The sequence below is a fragment of the Colossoma macropomum genome, unplaced genomic scaffold (assembly GCF_904425465.1).
Source record: "Colossoma macropomum unplaced genomic scaffold, Colossoma_macropomum, whole genome shotgun sequence".
NCBI classification, from domain to species: Eukaryota; Metazoa; Chordata; class Actinopteri; order Characiformes; family Serrasalmidae; genus Colossoma; species Colossoma macropomum.
In genome coordinates this window covers 42555067-42573490 of record NW_023494785.1, presented here as the reverse complement: position 1 = coordinate 42573490, position 18424 = coordinate 42555067, and the positions used below count along the sequence as shown (strand labels likewise).

Genomic DNA, 18424 nt, shown 5'->3' with positions numbered 1-18424 from the left:
TATTCAATTTATGGCAGGAAACGAATTCAGGGCGGCAAGGTGGCGCAGTGGGTAGCTGTCGCCTCACAGCAAGAATGGCCTGGGTTCGATTCCTGGCCGGGTGACCAGGGTCCTTTCTGTGTGGAGTTTGCATGTTCTCCCCGTGTCTGTGTGGGTTTCCTCCGGGTACTCCGGTTTCCCCCCCAGTCCAAAAACATGTAGTCAGGCTGATTGGACATGCTAAATTGCCCCTAGGTATGAGTGTGTCTGTGAATGTGTATGTCTGTCTGTCTGCCCTGCGATGGACTGGCGACCTGTCCAGGATGTATCCTGCCTTCCGCCCAATGACAGCTGGGATAGGCTCCAGCACCCCACCGTGACCCAGAAGGATAAGCGGTTTAGATGATGAATGTATGAATGAAACGAATTCATTCACACCAAAAATAATCGAGAGGCCCATTTGCAGTCAGACTCTCCACACTTCTTCCACTTCCCGAATCTTTTTCGATTTTCTCGAGTCGAGTCTAAAGTCATCAAATTCGTGACTCGAGTCCACATCTCTGGCAGACACACCTCCAAAGTTCAGTCTTAGAAGCTGGTTGATCATTTTCTGAAGTAATCAAACACATTCAGTGGTGTTGAGGTCTGGACTCTGGGGTGGTCAGTCCATCGTTCAGCTTCTTTGTTTGATGTGTCCGTCTCCTTTTCTCAGTGAGGTTCTTCTTGACAGCTACACATCCTTTCAGACCCACAACGCTGAGTCGTCTTCTCACAGTGGAAGGATGGACAGAAACACCTGTGGATGTTTTCAGATCTGAAGCAGCTTGATTGTTAGGAGTCTCTTCCTTGTAGCTTTTAATAATTTTCTGAACTTTAGTTTTGGAAACTCCTGTTTTATTTGACTTTCTCCATCCTTATGCAGGTGGGACTATCTTCCATCTAATCTCTTCAGAAACATCTCCTGAAAGTGAATAACTTGTGTTTAATGGCTGTTTTGACCTGAAGTTAAATGAATAAAAAGGTGGTCTGTGCTGCACAGTGATCTACAGTGCGGTGTGTGTGTGGTGTGCAGTGTTTGATGTGATGTATTTGTATTGTGCAGGTTGAAGGACTGCAGTCCTTTATTATAATGCGCAGCGTGAACTGAGAGCTTAACACACTGAGGACTGAGTGTGTGTGTGTTGTACACAGGGGCTGTTAGATTAAAACACTGTTCTCCACTCCGCTCTGTGCTGCAGTGTACTCTCACCCTACGGCAACACGCACACCGATTGATCAGAGAGAGAGACCGAGAGAGAGAGTGTGTGTGTGTGTGTGTGTGTGTGTGTGTGTGTGTGTGGTTGAGTGGAGCTTTCTTTCTTTTCAGCACCACCATTACTGCATGAAAGAGCTGTCACCCTGCATTAACCAAACCGTGCTCTACAGAGAGAGAGAGAGAGAGAGAGAGAGAGAGAGAGAGTGTGGAGGGAGGGAGAGAGAGAGAAGGGGGAAATAGAGATAGAGAGAGTGGAGGGGGAAAGCGAGAGAGAGAGAGAATGGAGGGAGAAAGCAAGAGAGAGATTGGAAGGGGAAAGAGAGAGAGGACGAGAGAAAGAGAAAGGGAGGGAGAATGGAGAAAGGAAGCAAGAGCGAGAATGGATAGAGAGAGAGTGGAGGGGAAAGAGAGGGAGAAAGAGAGAATGGAAGGGCAAGGAGAGAGAGAATGGAAGGGGAAAGAGAGAGGGAGAAAGAGAGAGAACCGAGGGAGAGAGAGTGGAGGTGAAAGAGAGAGGGAGAAAGAGAGAAAAGAATGGAGGGAGAGAGGGAAGGGGGAAAGAGAGAGAGAGAGAAAGAATGGAGGGAGAGAGGGAAGGGGGAAAAGAGAGGGAGAAAGAGAGAAAGAATGGAGGGAGAGGGAATAAGGGTTGGGTGAGGAAGAGACAAACTTTAATCAGTCTTTCCATAATAATGAGTGTAGTGTGTGTGTGTGTGTGTGTGAGAGAGAGTGTGTGTGTGTGTGTGTGTGTGTGTGAGTGTGCGTGTGTGAGAGAGAGTGTGTGTGTGTGTGTTTGTGTGTGAGAGTGTGTGTGTGTATGCGTTTCATTGTATTTCACCCTAAACGGCCCCCAGTAATTTAACTTATTGACCCTCTCTCTCTACCTCCCATCTTTTTCTACCATCTCTCTCTCACTCTTTACAATCTCTCACCTTCTGCTTATCATCTCATTCTCTCCACCACCTCTCTCAAGCTCTTTCTCTCTCTCTCTCTCTGTATCGTCTTTCTCGCTCTCTACCATCTCTCTCTTCAGATGAGGAGTAGTCCTGTAAGGGCAGTCTGATCCATGGCGATAAGTCCACTCTGAAAGTGTGTGAACTAAACTGGACAGGACGAGTCTGCTCCAACATCACACACGCTCTCATACACTCTTCATGTTTCTGTGAATTGTGGGGACATTACATAGACTTGTATTCATTTCCTGGAGACTTACCCAAACCTTAACCAGAACTACTACCAGACTAACTCTAACCCTAACCTTATCCCAAACTTAGCCCTACCACTAACCTTAGCCCTAACCTTACCCTCTCCTTAAACTTCAACTGTTTACATCGCAGGGACCAGCTTGTGGAAGAAAGGTCCCCACAAAGTGAGTGTATGAACAGGTTATGGGTCCCCACAACGTGGCATAAACATGGCACACACACACTCACACAGTGAAAAGAGGCAATTAAGTGTGAGCTAATCATCTCTGCACATCCATTAAAGACTGAGATACCACATACTGCTTATGTCTCTCTCCCCTCTCATTCTCTCTCTCTCTCCATCATTCTCTCCCTCACTCTCTCTTTCCCATTCACTATACTATTCTCTCTCTTTCTCGCTCTCTCTCTGCGGAGAGAGGGGGCGGAGCCAGCAGGAGCGCGTGCGTCGCCATTCCATTCGGCCGCACGCACGCATGCACGCACGCGCCCGTGGACCAAATCCGCGTTGCAGTGACGCGAGGCTGAGCGCGTGTGTGTGTGAGCGAGTGGCTGTGTGTTTGTATGTGTGTGCGCGTGCATGCGCGCGTGTGTGCTGCTGAGACTCGACACGCAAAACGGAGCCCAAACTCCGGCCAGCTCACCCAGCGCGCTCGCGCTCTCTCTCTCACTCTCTTTCTCTCTCTCGACGTCTCTCCACCAAAAGCAGGTAAGATCTTTGCTCTCCTATCTAAATTAAGCGGGGTTGCTTGTTTGATCTTTTCTTTTCCTTCTTTCCATTTGCATACTGGCGTGCGCGCGCCCATGTGCAGTGCAATGCAGCGAACGAGCAGCATCACTAAGGGGGGAAAAAAACAGGCGCGCGCGCCTGCAGTTGCGATGCTTTGAAGTCAGCGTGCAGTTGCAGTGCAGATCTCTGAAAACGACGAATTTAATTCAGTTTAATTGGGAAGCAAACCGTGCAGCTCGCTCTTTTTCGTCTCTGTTGTGTCCTCGTGCAGCTGTGGGCGCACCGCGCGCCGCTTTCTTTCAGCCGCGCTCTAATGAATGCACTGCGGCTCACTGTACCGATGCTGCTGCTCGCTGCATTGCACATGGACACGCGCATGCAAACGGCAGCGCGAGAGAGAGAGAGAGAGAGACGCACGGGCCTGTGCACAGGAGAAAAAAGGAGAAAAAAGCTTCACGTGACCAGAGCAGGAATATGTCAGCTTGGGTTGGGGGGAGGAGGAGGAGGAAGAGGAGGAGGAGGGGGGCTTCATCCCCACATTAATAACACCACACATCACACACCTCACCATTACAGGCCGCACGCGCCTTTCAGAGTGCACTCAGAAGCTCGTGCAACGTGGCAAAGCAGCTGACCTTCTGCTGAAGGGCTTGTCTGGGCTGGGTCTGTTCTGCTGTTTTCAAAGTGATGCAGTGAATCCACTCGGTTCAGATACGCGCACGTGAATAACACGCATTACACCAACACAGCTTTGTCTCTCAGAAGGCCAAAAATATCCGGACGGTCCTCCTGTTTGGTGTCCAGCTGCTTTACGGTTGCTGACAGTCGAGCACGACTGCGCACGGCTTGTATGATCGCCATAGGAAAACACTAACAGAATGGGGCACTCTTAAAAAAGACGGTTCTTCAAGGGTTCTTTAGTAAAGACAGCGGTTCTACATGGAGCTATATGAACACTCAAACCATTTAATGCTTAAATGGTTCCTTGCATGGTGAAATCGTTCTTTAGATTGATGCAGAATGTGTTGTATATGGTTCTATGTAGCAACAAAAATGGTTCTGCTATAGTTAAGATGTTGAGCCTGTAACAACAGCAGAACCCTTTTTGGTGCTGCATTGAAACCTTTCCAAAAAGGTTCTACACATGACGATATATAACACTCCAGTCAATCTGGAGAACTATTTTCAACATCTACACACTTAAAAAAGATGGTTCTTCAAGTGTTCTTTAGTAAAGGCAATGGTTCTATCCAGAAGCATGAGTTCTATACAGAACATTTTTATGCTTAAATGGGTCTTTGATTGATGCAGAATGTGTTGTATATGGTTCTATGTAGCTCCAAAAAGAGTTCTGCTATAGTTACGATGTCAAGCTTGTAACAATAGCAGAACCCTTTTTGGTGCTGTGTTGAACTCCTTTCAAAATGTTTCTATACAGAACCATATATAACACATCAATCAATCTGGAGAACCATTTCCAACATCTACACACAAAAAGAGATGTTTCTTCAAGGGTTCTTTAGTAAAGACAATGGTTCTACATGGAGCTACATGAACACTCAAACCATTTGCATGCTTAAATGGTTCTTTGCATGGTGAAATGGTTCTTCACACTGATGGAGTGTGTGTTGTGTGTGGTTCTACATAGCATCAATGGGGGTTCTGGCATAGTTACGATGTCGAGCTTGTAACAGTAGCAGTGCTGTGTTGAACACTTTTCAAAAAGGTTCTATATAGAACTATATATAACACACCGGTCAATCTGGAGAACCATTTCCGACATCTACACACTTACAAAAGATGGTTCTCCAAGGGTTCTTTAGTAAAGGCAGTGGTTCTGTTCAGAACCATATTTAACTCACCAGTCAAACTGGAGAACCATTTTCAATATCTACACACGTTAAAAAAATGGTTCTTCAAAAAGGTGCTTTAGGAAAGGCAGTGGTTCTATTCAGAACCGTGTTCTATATAGAACCAATTCATGCTTAATTGGTTCTTTTCATGGTGAAATGGTTCCTCAGATTGATGGAGAATGTGTTATATACGGTTCTATACAGCTCCAAAAAGAGTTCTACTATCGTTACGGTGTCAAGCTTGTAACAATAGCAGAACCCTTTTTGGTTCTATATTGAATCCCTTCCAAAAAGGTTCAATATAGAACCATATATAACTCACCTGTCAATCTGGAGAACCACTTCCAACATCTACACACTTCAAAAAAATGGTTCTTCGAAGGTGCAATATAGAACCTTTTCATGCTTAAATGTTTTTTTTGCATGAGTTAACGGTTCTTTGATTGATGGAAATGTGTTGTACATGGTTCTACATAGCACAAGAAGGGTTCTGCTGTTATGAAGTCAAGCTTGTAACCCTAGATGAACTCTTTTTGTTGCTATAATCACCATAAAAATAACAATTTAAGCATGAAACGGGTCTATATATAACTCATGGTTCCAAGTAGAACCATTGCCTTTACTAAAGAACCATCTTTTTGAAGAGTGCAGTGTAAGAAGAGTAGAGGCTGTTACTGCAGCAGAGGGAGAAACTCCCTATTAATGCCCTTCATTTCAGGAGAAACAGTGTGTACAGCCCAGTGGAGAGTCTGTGTTATCCGTGTGGAGATGATGAATGAGTTCAGTTCAGCGCTTTACTGTATCACTGTTTACTCCAGTTCAGCTGGACTGTGATACTGATCTGTAGAGTGCAGGTAAAAACCCTCTTAACACAGTTTTTTTTTTTTCCCACGATCTGCAAATGTGCACAGTTTATGAAAAAAAGAGAGAAGAATAATCCCCCCCTCCCCTAATCAGCTGGAGTGTTGTAATAAGCCTGGGGATGAAACCTCTGACTGAGATCAGCTCTTTTTATTCTGGGGCGATTTAGCAAATAAATGAATTTGCAGAAGGAGCCCCTCAGCGGCCGGAGCTCTACACGCTCGGCCTCAGGTGTGTGCGCTAAATGTAGAGCTACTAGAGATGCAACAGTTTACATGCACTCAGTAATCTGATCATAATCGCATTTCTGCAGTTATCTGATTACTCAAATGGTCATGTAAACAGCGCAGTCTGATTTCTTAGATCAGAGTAAGGTCTAGAAATCCGACCAAGAAATCCGATAAAGAGGCTGGGTCTTGGCTCAGTAATCAGATTTCTCAGTGCATGTGAACTCTTACTCTGATTTCTTTCGGATTTCTCAGTCTGAGCGTGTGCGAAACAGATGGCGGTACCGAGACGCAGCAAAACATTTTTGGACCGACACTAAAACCACATACATGCTCGACGAAATGAAGGATTTTCTAGATGATGTATGTTCATATTTTCAGGAAAAAAGTGGAACAATGCACTTACACCCAAGTGCATGTAAACGGATTACTGACAAAATCTGATTTTCTGCAGTTATCGGATTATTAAGTGCACGTAAACACACTCAGTGTTGACTAGATGACGATTGTGTGGAAATGCTCACACTTTGTTGTGCCATTTTATTTAAAACAAACGTCCTTAGTGCTTCATAATGTTCATATCACTATCGTCATAACAAAACTTTGTTCAGAAATGGTCTTAACAGCCTTTAATGTTCGTTAAAGTAACAGTGTTTTATTTTTTTATTTGAAGTCATTTTGGACCATGTTCATTAGTCTATCAATCATGATGTAATGGGCAGCTAAATGTTTCAAATTATATTAAAAAAGGTTGTGATATGATTGTGACAGTATGATCCATGCAGATATTCTGATAGATTGTAATGGGGGAGTGATACGGCTTCTATCGCTTCATTTAAAAAGCCCCCTATAATGCCTTCAACAGAGAGTAGTAAGTGTGGAGCACAGTCCCATAATGACATTACATTCAGCCCACCAAAAATTACCCTAAACCCCCTCAAACCCCCACCTAATGAAAAATGTGTTTTTGCACTGTATTTAATTTATTAAATTCCTGTTATACTTCTGTAATTGTATTCTAGTAACACCAGTATTAAATACATTTTTAAAAACTCAATTTGAAACTTTTGTATATTGCTATATTGCTTTTCTTTCTGGCCCAAGGCCCACCACAAACACTGCAAGTTGGCCCCTTAAAACAAAATTTTGGGCACCACTGCTCTATAATGTTCATACAATCCACAGTCATTCTGACAGACTGTAATACACTACAGGAAGTGTAGGGGGCGATATGGCTTCTACTGTTTCATTTAAAAAGCTCTATAATGTTCATATGATCCACACAGTCACTCTGACAGACTGTAATACACTACAGGAAGTGTAGGGGGCGATATGGCTTCTACTGTTTCATTTAAAAAGCCTCTATATTGTTCATATGATCCACACCGTCACACCGACAGACTGTAATACACTACAGGAAGTGTAGAGGGCGATATTTCACTGCACCATAAAACGAGAATCGCTTGTCACACAGAAGGAACTCTGAATGGTGGTGCAGTGACAGTGACAAAGTGTGAGGAAACTGCGTAAGGCATGACACTTCTATTAGTCCAATAATCAAATAATAGTTAATAGGTTAATCACTAATTGATTCTGGAAATAATAGTCAGTTACAGCCCTAGTGGCTGACAATGCAGATGACGGATAGGCTGGTGCCGCAGTTTGCTTTTTTTGCCTCCTTCTCGTCCATGATCTGTTCTCTTTCCTCCCTCCGAGTCTCCCCGGTTACATATTAGACTGAGGCAGTGTGGTGAAGCAGCTCCACTGCAGCACACACAGATGGAGCTACTGTCTCATCGCTGTGCCGTCTGTGGTGGGGCTGTGGCGGTGTTGTGCTGGGAGCCGACTGGTTGTGTTATTCAGTGCAGCCTCTACCTCAAAGTTCTGCAGTGGCGTAGTCTACGTGATATGCAGGTGTACACTGTGTACCCACTAAGAAACCACTTGGATTTGTGTAGACCCACTAAAAAATGCACATTCCATCTTACTGGATCGCACAGCTGTTGTTGTGAAGTTGGACGAACTTTAGAGAGCACTGTTAAACATCCCATTCTAGTCCAAAGGCATACATTTTGTGTCATATTAATTGAAAATGATTTATTTTGTACATGTGTGAAGGATCACACTGTTAGGATAGAAATATTTCACGTACTTTAAGGCCTCAGTGTACTTCTTGCGCAACGAAATTCTCGAGGGGTGTGCGGAGCCGACAGCGTCTTCGCGAGCTTACAAGCGCGCATACTTTCTGCGGTTTCATGTTGCCTGTCGCGGATGCTCCACGTGACGCTATGACATTTTATGATAAGTTTCATGACTGCTGGAAAACAATTCTTTACAGTTCTAACTATGGCGACGTTTGAGTTCAGAATACTGAAACTATTTAAGGTGGAACGGGAAAATTTGAACAAGAAGCTGGTGAATAGAAAGCCAACTTCAGCCTCGTCCTCTTGTGAACCTAAATATAAAATAACCTGTATGTTTTGGTGCTTAGTGCTAGTTAGTACTACCAAATAACATACTTAACATCTTACATTTAGGAGGTATTCATTGTTTAACAAATGCGCATTTCACAGTGAAATATTAGTGTGTCTGCCAAAGCCGAAGCTCATCAAAGTTGTCCATCTCTGTTTAAAGGCACATCTCTTTTTTACCCACCAATCAGAGGCTTTGTCGCATAGCGTCTTCGTCCGCGGAGCTCAACCAGCTGCCGTGTGCGCGACACGATGAACGAAGCTTCCACGTCTGCGGTTGTTCATGTTCTCCACAATTATGTCATATTGCTCGCTGAAGCCAGGCGAATGCCGTCTCCGCAAGAAGTGTGCTGAGGCCTTTAGCCAACTTTAGCTTGGTGACAAATTTGTCATTGTTGTTTTGTCTAGCTTTGATTGGCTACAACTAAAGATGTTCACAAGTTGCTCCGTGCATGTCTGAGTGTCGGGTCTCTGAGGTAACAGTCCGACTCTTGAGTCTCTGAGGTGAAAGCCCTATTTGAGTCTGAAGTCAAGTCTCTGAGATGGAAGTCAAAGTCTCGAGTCTCTAAGGTGTAAGTCCGAGTCTTTGAGATGCAAGTCCAAGTCTCGGGTCTCTGATGCAAGTCCAAGTCTCAAATCTCTGAGATGCAAGTCAGAGTCTCGAGGCTCTGAGATGTGAGTCCGAATTGAGTCTCTAGTCTCTGGGTGTGCGAGTCCTAGTCTCGAGTCTTTGGGGTGCGAGTCTGAGTCTCTGAGGTGCAAGTCATTCTCTAGTCTCTGAGGTGCAAGTCAGTCTCTTGCCTCTGAACTGCAGGTCAGTCCCTAGTCTCTGGGGTGTGAGTTATTCTCTAGTCTATGAGGTACGAGTCATTCTCTAGTCTCTGGGGTGCGAGTCGTTCTCTAGTCTCTGGGGTGCGAGTCGTTCTCTAGTCTCTGGAGTGCGAGTCATTCTCTAGTCTCTGGAGTGCGAGTCATTCTCTAGTGTCTGGGGTGCGAGTCGTTCTCTATTCTCTGGGGTGCGAGTCGTTCTCTATTCTCTGGGGTGCAAGTCGTTCTCTAGTCTCTGGGGTCCGAGTCAGTCTTGAGTCTCTGGAGTGCAAATCCTATTCTAGAGTCTCTGAGGTGTGAGTCCAAGTTTTGAGTCTCTGGGCTGCAAATCCGAGTCTGGAGTCTCTGGCATTCAAGTCAGAGTTGTTTTTCAAGTCTCTGAGATGTGAGTAGAGTCTCAAGTTACTTCAGTGCAAGTTAGAATTTCCAAGGTGTGAGTCCGAGCCATTGTTGTGAGTCTCAGAGGTGTGACTCTGAGTCAAGTCTGGGGTGTTAATCCAAGTCAAGTCTCTGAGGTTTGATCCCAGGTCTAGTCCTGAGTCTCTGATGTTGAGTCTTAGCACTTTTTGGGGGGGAGTATTAATTTCCTCACTGAACTCACGGCTGTGATTAGCAGGAATGACAATGTTTGACTGAACTTGAAAATGATACACAAGAGATTTATGTTTTGCCCATTATTATCACAGCATGTGCAGGTTTGCCAGGCAAGAAATAAAAGTATTGAAATCCAATCCAATCCAACAGCCAAGAAAATGAAACTCTCCCTCACTCCTCATCGAGCTGGCTAATGAACTGAAAACAAAAGCTGAAGGTATTCCACAAATGTTAGTTACAAAGGCATTACAAAGAATCCCTGTCTGAAATGCTTCCACCTCATAAAAGGCGTTTTCCTTTGCCAGGCTGCTTTCCTGTTGCAGAAAACATCACGCCACTTTACATGCTTGATGTCCCAAAATCATCATCAGTGTTGCTAACTACGTAAACTATTCTGCGTCTGATTAATGAAACGTTTTACGATGTGGAAACAAGCAGAGATTTGAGCACAAATGATGAATCAGCTTAAATGCATTTACGTGAAGCGCAACCTAATTCATGCAGATGTTTCAGTGAGGAGCCAATAAAACAGCAGCATTCAGCTGCTGCTGAACCAGTGGCTGTGCTCGTAGGTGGAGTATGAGGTTGATGACTGAGTGTACAGTATTGTGTCCTGAGGGCTGATTGGTTCCTGGGCTGTGTGCTGGTTAGGTGGTGAGCATGGTGCAGTGTGCTGATTGGTTGGCAAGCTGAGAGCTGATTGGTTGGCAGGTGTTAAGTGCTGATTGGCTAGCATTAATGATTGGTTAACATTTCTGCTACTGAGTGCTAATTGGTTGGCATTACTGCTACTGAGTGCCGATTGGTTGGCATCACTGCTACTGAGTGCCGATTGGTTGGCATCACTGTTACTGAGTGCCGACTGGTTGGCATCACTGCTACTGAGTGCTGACTGGTTGGCATTACTGCTACTGAGTGCCGATTGGTTGGTGCGCTGTGTGCTGAGTGCTTATTGATTTGCAAGAGCTCAGTGTTGATTGTTTAGTGTTATTTGGCTGAGTAAAGTGGTTTGCGTTCACTGACTTCAGGAATGTACATAAGACACTGTTACAAAGTCTGGTAAGTGGAGTTGAAAAGCTTTCAAAAAATATGACAGCAGTGTTGACATATTTTTCTGTATTGAGGAAGCAAATGGATTAGTCTGAATATAATCATAAACAGATATATAATACACTGACATTTGTGTTTTGGACATTTCTCATTTCCTTGACTGGAGGCATGAAAGTGCAAGCAGACTGGTGATGCACTTGCCTCACTGCAGTCACTTCTCTGTGTTGGAGTACCTCATAGTCTGTCCGCTAAATGACGCAGATACTTACTTAAGTGTCCTCTGAGGCTACCAGAGGTTGGTGGTTGGCTCAGTGCATAATTTGTAAAGTAGGTTCTGAAACAGTGATGGATCTGGCAGGTTGGTGTCATGGAGGTTAGGGAACACATAAAAAGTGTTCAATACTACAAAGGGGCATTTAACACGCAGCTCAGTGGGGGGGTGGGTTGGTTCTTATGGTTTTAAGAAATATGACAGAGTCTACCTTTAATCCAAAATCTATGCATGTGCGCAAACAGAACAAGAACCAAACTGCTTCTGGCTAAACAATTATTCCAACGCTACAACCACGAAATTGCCCAAATTACCACATTATGTGCAATTTTGAGCCATTTAAACTCCCAAATAAGTATTTACCAGTGAAGGGACATCGTTATAAAGACAGCCGTGGCAAGGTCGTGTGCTGAGGTCACAGAAGTGCACATCATGCATTTATACAGAAATGTTAAGCAACCTCATTTGTTAAGCAATGAATGTTTTCAAGAAATAAAATACTTGATGGACAGACTCTAAAATACTTGCATGAGTAGTTAATAAATCAATGTCACAAGCTAGTTTTCTATTAATGAGCTCTTTTGACAGATGAGAAACAATCAGCGGTGGACATATGTACAAGCATCTGTATTGTTTTAATTATCGTTTTTGATGAGGCTTAACACTGGCTACTTCCAAAAAGGAGTTCAGTGTGAACTGGGCTCTATGTGAGTGCATGCCATGGCATGACAGTGATTAATACATTTGATTAATTAAAAATATTAGTCAAATTCTGGCATGGGGGTTAGAGGTGGGTGATATGGAAGAAATGTAGTAGTGTATTACTTTTCACAATACACAATAAGTATATATACACAGATCAGGCATAACATTATGACCACCTCCTTGTATCTACACTCATTGTCCATTTTATCAGCTCCACTTGCTATATAGGTGCACTTTGTAGTTCTACAGTTACAGACTGTAGTCCATCTGTTTCTCTGCATACTTTGTTAGCCCCCTTTTACCCTGTTCTTCAGTGGTCAGGACCCCCATGGACCCTCACAGAGCAGGTACTATTTGGGTGGTGGGTCATTCTCAGCACTGCAGTAACACTGACGTGGTGGTGGTGTGTTAGTGTGTGTTGCGCTGGTCTGAGTGGATCTGACACAGCAGTGCTGCTGGAGTTTTTAAACACCTCAGTGTCGCTGCTGGACTGAGAACCAAAAATATCCAGCCAACAGCCTCCTGTGGGCAGCGTCCTGTGACCACTGATGAAGGACTAGAGGATGACCAACACAAACTGTGCAGCAGCAGATGAGCTATCGTCTCTGACTTTACATCTACAAGGTGGACTGACAAAGTAGGAGTGTCTAATAGAGTGGACAGTGAGTGGACACAGTGTTTAAAAACTCCAGCAGCACTGCTGTGTCTGATCCACTCGTACAAGCACAACACACACTGGACAATAAGCGTAGAAACAAGGAGGTGGTCATAATGTTATGACTGATCTGAGAGCCAGTTGTCTCTGTGCACTGCTGTGTTCCAGCAGCTTCAGCTGAGGTTTAGCGTGGCACTTTCTCAGTAAATCCCACAGCATCTAGAGTTTACTCTGTCACTTCAGTAAGATCACTCGCCTGCATACATTTGATCTCTCTCAGTCTCTCTTAGAATTAGCTTTGCCTGAGTGTTGAGGGCTACACAAAGTCATAGTTATTGTATTAAGCGTGATTCATTACATATTGTTTAAAAAATAATTTTGTTTTTTTACCTTTTTGACATGTAAATATAAAATATGAAGAAATTAGAAGAAGAAAATATGATAAAATGAAATTTTACGGTCACAGTACGTCTCTTTTCTACATAGTCAAGACACACTATCCAGGCTGGGAGGGTCAGAGGTCTATGAGGGGCTCCCACATTCTCAGGAAGATTCCCCCCTTATCTTTTAAACAAGAAGTGCATAACAGGAAGAGTTATTTTGAGCAAATTTAATGTTGGGGGTCTTTGTCAGTTCCAGTTGAGCAAGAAGCAATCCTCTTAATAGATATGGGATGTCTTCTGATTACATTTAATTTTAATTATGATTATTTTGTTATTATTTTAGTCATTTTAATACATTTTTAGTTTCCTTTTTGATCTTATCCTCCTTTAGTGTTATTTATCCTCTTTTAATTTTATTAACTTTTACATTTTAGCTACGTTTTAATTACTGTTTTTTATATTTTCTACTGTATTTGTATGTATTTTATTATTTACCTGGTTTGAGTCATTTTTTATTAAATTTAATTTTATTATTTGATATGCTCTTACACATTATCAATCCCTTTTCCTGCATCAACTCGGCAACATTGTAAATGAGGGTCACCCTCAGTGTTCTCCGAGGTTAAATAAAGGTTGATTGATTGATTGATTGATACATCAATGTGCACCAGTGGGCGGGGCAGAGTAATATTAACCAATAATATCATGTTCCACCCCACAACCCCCACCAATCATGGAGAGAAAACACTCAGCTAGCTCAGAGACCCCCCTGAAACCATGTTTCACTCACAAATACGTCACTGTGCAGAAGGAAAACGAGTCATGATTTAGTCGTATTTTAGTCATGATCACAATTTCTGCCTTAATTCAAACATAAGAGATATCAGTGTAATAAGCTGAAGTTAATGGGCTGATGTTACGTATTGTTTTTACTGACTGTGGTGCATTGGATCAAATCAAGTTGTCAGGTTTCTGTGATCATGACGTAACAGCCTTTTGTAAAGCCTGGCAACTTTACATAGCAAAGGAATAGTTTTAAACACTGTGTCCACTCACCGTCCACTCTATTAGACACTCCTACCTTGTCAGTCCAGCTTGTAGATGTAAAGTCAGAGACGATAGCTCATCTGCTGCTGCACAGTTTGTGTTGGTCATCCTCTAGTCCTTCATCAGTGGTCACAGGACGCTGCCCACAGGAGGCTGTTGGCTGGATATTTTTGGTTCTCAGTCCAGCAGTGACACTGAGGTGTTTAAAAACTCCAGCAGCACTGCTGTGTCTGATCCACTCAGACCAGCACAACACACACTAACACACCACCACCACGTCAGTGTTACTGCAGTGCTGAGAATGACCCACCACCCAAATAGTACCTGCTCTGTGAGGGTCCATGGGGGTCCTGACCACTGAAGAACAGGGTAAAAGGGGGCTAGAGAAACAGATGGACTATAGTCTGTAACTGTACAACTACAAAGTGCTCCTTTATGGTCAGTGGAGCTAAAAAAGGACAATGTAGAAACAAGCAGGTGTTTTTAATGTTTTGTTGCTGTTTTTCAAATGAAAACGTGCAGTAAAATGCTTCTGTTCCTAAACTGGCTGAATGATTGTGATAAATAATCGTGATCTTCACTGTAGCCTTTATTGTGCAGCCCTAGCAGCCAGCGTGCGGATTAGGGATCAATGCTTTTAGCGTTTCAGCTTTAGTTTCCTTACCGTTTCCCAGAAACACTCAACCACAGTCAGGACCAAGCAGAGTCTATTGAACACCCTGCACTGCAGGATGGCTGTATATGATTGCAACTGAGTGTTGCTGCTTAAATTACAGTGTTTTAAGCTCATTTCGCTCAATATATCTATGATCTGCAGAAGACTGAAATCTCTTTCTCACACACATTCACACTTGGTCTCTTTAGATTTAGCCTGCGAAGTGTAATAATTAACTCTTCCTCACACTGAGGCCTCTACAGGGACCGAGCTTCTCCCAGAACGAGCTTCTCTGCCTTAAATGAGACTCACTCACTGTGAATATTCACTCACCCATACAAATGTTAGCCTCGAATTCCAGGCAATGCATCATCGCTTGGATACACAGAGCCAGCGTTGTGGAATCAGCCGTCCTCCTTGAGGTACATCAGTCATTTCCTGTGTAGGACATGGTGGAAAAACAAAACGGTGACTCATGTAAACGGCTCCCCACTTCACAGCTAACACCACAACCACAAAACACAACCACAGTGCCGGGCCTTCATCCCTGATCAGGGTTGGGATGTAACGGAATACAAGTATTGGGAATACGTATTCAGGCCAAATCCCATTTCACCCCTCGTCCCTACCACTTAGCCCTTAGCCCTCCGTTTTGCGTGTTCACACCTAGGGGTAGGGTGTCCTGATTTTTGTTGAGATAGAGGGGTACGGTGAAGTGTTAGGGCTACATGACCCTCCAAACAGAGGTTTTTTTAGAGACACTCCAAACAGAGTTATGAGAAAGGAAAAAATGGCAAGATGGCTGAACAAGAGACCAAAGAAACACAAAAATGTGAGAATTTTCTCTGTTAAAAAAATGCGATAACCATTATCCGTTGTTTAAAAGGTCCTTTTTTTCATAACAAGCATAGAAAAATCGCTAGTAGTGCTGATGTCTTGGTGGCTGACTTCAGCTTCATATCACAGAATTAGTGGTGGGCGATAATAAATAATTGCCCCCTCTTTGACGATCATATGATGCCCTAAATGTAACTAAAGCCCAGCAGTGAGGAGCTGAACTTTACCCTCCTCTGCTGTCACTGCAGACTGGCAGGGTCGCCTACAGAGCAGCGCTGGTAGCTGTTAATGAAGTGATGCTCTTTTTATCTGAGCGTCCCATTTCGTAGGGAAGATTTCAACCACTAGTCAGTAACTTAGTTCCAAGGGGCAAGGGACCCTCGAAAACAAGGGATAGGGGTAAAATGACAAATGGAATTGGGCCCAAGAAGCTGTACTGGATTCAGTCCAAGTTACATTTTGTAAAGGCAGAATTCAGAATACAGTTACACCGAAGTTCCTGCTAAAGCCTGAGTAGACTGATAAATCAATGTGATCAGTTATTATGTCAGAATAAGAACGAACGGAGTTATCAAACAAATCCACTGAGCACGCAGAATTAACTAGCCAATTAGCCAACACTTCACTCACGGTGACTTCACTCATGTTCAGCAGCTATCACAATAGAGTCCCATAGATTTCTACTGCTGGATGTAAGTTTACCTGGATTGTAGTGATGAATGAATTGCTAATAAACATTGACTAAAGTCACGTAACCCCAAATGCGGTGCCTAGAGCGGACAGCTTCCACACACAGCGGACCTCAGAGCACGATTTCAGGAGGACCAGAGATTGGTTCTCTGGACTGCTCCCGGACTCGAAAACACACACGCACACCTTCGCAACAGTGTTCTAAGCCCATGTAAACGGAGTAGGGACAGGCATGGTTATTCAAATATACAGATATAAAATACAGTGATAAATCACAAAAATCAACCTAAAACACAAAGATAAATCACTAAATCCGGCTGAATCACAAAGATACGTCACTAAATCAACCTAAAAAATTAAAAAGTTAACTGAATTAGTCTAAAACTCAAAAATATAACTAAATCAACCTAAAACGCAACGATAAATCACTACATCTGGACCGCTCCCTGGCTCAAAAACAGCTTTCACAGATGACCAAATGTACCGAAAATGGTCCTGGGTCTGGAGAAAAAAAAAACTATACTGGAAAAACGCCCTAAAACCCCTGCTGTGGAGAGTGCGGCCTTTGTAGAGAGTAGGGCGTAGGGTATAGGGCGCACGATCAATTCTGAATGAAACACTGTGAATTACTGTCAGTACAGACCGGCAGAGGTCACTCAACCAAACTGGTGGCTTGTTAAGGTAATACTGTGCAGCTGAATTAATAAAGGCTGGCCTGAGTGAAGGGGTCTGAATATTTATGCAGTGTTTGAAGTGTGGGAGTGTGTTAGAGAGAGCTTTCCAGAATACAGCTGATCAGCGTTATTGTGGACACACTGTATTTCCCTCGAGTACAATGAAGATAAATGCAGCGGAGGCTGTTCTGCAGGTGATTTTAAAGCCACAAAGTGGTGAACATGAGGACGCGGTTCTAAGTACACTCTTCTAATTTGTTGTTAATGCTCCAAATGAGGGGGGCTCAACCTTTTATACCTCAAGGCCCACCTATTTATCACTTGAAAGCATGTTTTAAGCAAGCTTTTTTAACTAACAATGTTTGATTTTTAGGATTTTCTTCTGAAGTTTGGGTGTCTAACCCTGCAATATGCAACGTTTATCACTGAAGAACATCGGCTTGTTACACATCAGAAATCAGGCACTCGCGAGTGAACAATTCAAACGGCAGGCCCAAAGTTTTATTTCACACTTCTATAACCTAAGAATAGCTCCGCTAGTTTAAACTTAAGTCCTTTCAGTTACTGAACAATAAACCTTTGTATGAATTAAACCTGGAATGTTAAGGGGCTAATATTGTTCATCATTTGAAAACATTTTGGATTTCATTCTTATTATTTAGCTGTTGATTTTTCACAGATTTTTCACCATTGATGACCCACTACAGACCACTGGCTCCCCCTCAGTATTGGCCTGAGGGGTACCAAAGGGTGTTTTGCGGGCCAGTTGGGGTCCACAGCCCAGTGGTTTACATTTACGGCATTTGGCAGACACTCTTATCCATAGCGACTTTGAATTTTGATCATTTTACACAGGGAGGTGAAAGTAGTGTTAGGAGTCTTGCCCAAGGACTCGTATTGGTATAGTGTAGGGTGCTTGCCCAGGTAAGGGACTGAACCCCAGTCTACAGCAAACACAAGGTTAGCGGGACACAATCCTTTCCTGCCCGCAAAAGCATTTTAATTTTCTGTTAAAATTAGCCTCTTTCACAATGCGCTGATCTACAGTCCCCAGCATGCACTGCAACGTATTGCGTGCTCGGACTTTCCTACCCCAACAACAATCTATGGGACGACAGTTACGCCTCAATTCCACACAATTCTGTGCAATTCCACACCAGTAATATCACCAAACACACTAACTGCATTTCAGCTGCACTTCATCCAACATAAACACTTAACGTCAGCTCAGCGGATCAGAAACTGAGCCCAAGTCTAAATGAACTTGCTGCGAAGAAAAGATGGCAGGTGTCTAGATCCAGCAGAGGTTTCGGTGGACTTAGTTGCTGGGGACATTTAAATTTTGGATTAGGTATTCATGTAGTATTTCAAGGTCTAAGTGCCTAAATTTTACTGCTGAAGTTTTTTTTTTGCATATTTTGAATAAACAATGGCCAGATCGGGTTACAGCACAATGT

General features: G+C 43.4%; 1 protein-coding gene across 1 annotated transcript in view; it reads left to right on the top strand.

Moving 5' to 3' along the window:
* The first annotated feature begins 2989 nt into the window (after window positions 1-2989).
* The window catches only part of cacng8b (calcium channel, voltage-dependent, gamma subunit 8b), a 47679-nt gene continuing 32244 nt past the window's right edge, over window positions 2990-18424 (top strand). Inside the window, exon 1 of the mRNA XM_036595560.1 lies at window positions 2990-3145. The gene's annotated coding sequence lies outside the window, so the exon portion shown is untranslated. The remainder of the gene's footprint in view (window positions 3146-18424) is intronic.